Here is a 2,328-nt window from a genome sequence, read left to right on the forward strand (position 1 = left end):
TGCCTCCATGTAATTAATGTTATTATTTTCATCCTTAATAAACTACTAAGTAGAGTCCTGAAATTATTGAATCCCTGTGAGAATTAGTATTTTTAATACTTCATAAGATAATTAAATAAAATCTGCCAACTGATATCATGAAGTCTAATTTTATATGACTACCATTCATGAGCAACTTATTCAACCGTGACATTGATAACATTCTATAGTTATTCCTGTGGATGGGAACGAGTCTCTTAGGATCCCCCACCATCCAGAAGTGATATGACTGGGATTCGAACTGTAGGGCTATGCTGCCGTGCAGGACTATGGCTTCCCCAATAGCCACAATTAAAAATATTATTTAGCTTCCTGGTTCAGAATTCGAGCAAATTTTTCTGCCAGGCCTGGGATTTGAACCAAGGTACAAGTAAATATGCAGCACTGTGAGGGAAGGAAATCTGACCATTCTTGAAGAAAAGAAATTCAGGACTGTTCTCTAGGCCAGAATTCAAGCCTCAGGCCTGGAAAACATACTCCTTACATCCATTTTAAAGATAGGATTTATACTTCCATACAGATATTCAGTCCATATAGTGTTTGGTGAGGTTATTCATTATATTTCTTGTTTAATTAATTTATTTACCATTTATTTTATTGAGTCTGATGACACCTCTACCATTTGTTACATTGTTTACATCCTATCACATAGCATCTAGATTTGTAGATATGTTCTCCATCATGCCTGACAACCAGGACTCTCCTAGAAAAGGAAAACATGTGTCACACTCGGCTTCTTATTCCAAGATTAAATTTTTGGCAGTGCTGGGATCTGAATTCAGGGCCTAGCAGGCCCAATTCATGAATGGATGAGTGTGAGCATGGCAGCCTCTAGCCAATGAAGCTGTCGGGTGGTTCCCAGGTGCTGACATCCAGCCTCAGGTTTGGCCAAAACAGTGATACATGGATATGCAGATGGTGGTATACAAATAAATATATATTGGTAAAGAGCACCAGAACAGTCTATCTATGATTGAATGACACCTACTATGTTCCTACCAACTCTTAGGCATGTATTATACGACAATTGAAGGAATATTATTCTTTTCATGGTTAATAAACTATTAATTAGGATCAATCAGTTTCTTAGGATTATTGCATCCAATTTTAGACTATAACAAAGCATGACCTGCTCTTTCAATTGGTATTCCTATGCATAGGAACGAGTCTCTTGTTATCTCCTGCCATTGGTAGGTATCAGGACCAGGATTTAAACCCAGGGCCAATGTTCACAGATTGGCCTTTGGCTTCCCTGATAGCCCGCCATCTTCAGCAATGGCAGGTCAGGTCGACTTTGCAAACGTGTCATTCAGACCCAGGATGGTCACTGCAAAGGATAAAACGTAAAACCACCAGCCTTCTGCAGTTCGCCACGTTTTGTTCTATGCTACTTTTTCTCCTAGCTGCAAGCCCCGTGGGCCTAGGATCCCAGGATTGGCTATGGGTCCAGAGGCTGCACTCCAGCCTAGAGAGATTGAAACTGAGGCAGAGTTGCCACTACCTGAGTTCAAGCCGCTTGTTGGCAAAATAAAGAATAAATTAAAAATTAATTCATTATTTAACTAAATTAAAAAAGAAATAAAAATCCCTGATTGGGAATTTCTGCCAGTTTTGTTTCCTAACCTGGGATTTGAATTCAGGGTCTTGGTAAATCTGTAGCAGTGTGCGGGAAAGTGCAGAGTTGCCACTTCTTGAGTTCAAACCCAGTGTAAAGACAAAAATAAAAAATTAGCTCACTGAGTTCAGCAGGGGGAAGAGATGTGGAGATGGGAGGAAAGGGATGGGAGGTGGAAAACAAAGGAGGAGACAACAATGCTCAAAAGGAGCATTACCTTGCTCATTTAACTGTAACCCCTTTATACAATATTTTTACAATAAAAAATGAAAAAAAAAGTAGTGCTCAGAGAAGCAGTTTGGGGGTAAGGGAAAGACATCTGAATAGATGTACAAAATTCTACACTGCTTTTATTTTAATATTCAGTATGGAACTGAATAAACAAAACTGTTTCCATTAAAAAAAAATAAGTCACTGTCTTGGAACTGGGACCAGAATTCTCTTCAGTGCTGGGATTTGATCTCATCATCCAGGTAACATTTTTGCACCTTGGGTGAAAGCAAACTCACTGTCCTTGAGGAAAAAGTAATTCAGGTTCGAGTTACCAGGGTCTGAATGAAGGCCCTGCAATGGAAAAATATTTCTATATATGTGTAATATATGATATATTTACATATGTATGTTTATAACATATTATGATTTGTATTATTGATTTTGTATTTATTTTAGTTTTT

The sequence above is a fragment of the Dipodomys spectabilis genome, unplaced genomic scaffold, assembly GCF_019054845.1.
Source record: "Dipodomys spectabilis isolate Male_0828 unplaced genomic scaffold, ASM1905484v1 ptg000529l, whole genome shotgun sequence".
Classification (NCBI taxonomy): domain Eukaryota; kingdom Metazoa; phylum Chordata; class Mammalia; order Rodentia; family Heteromyidae; genus Dipodomys; species Dipodomys spectabilis.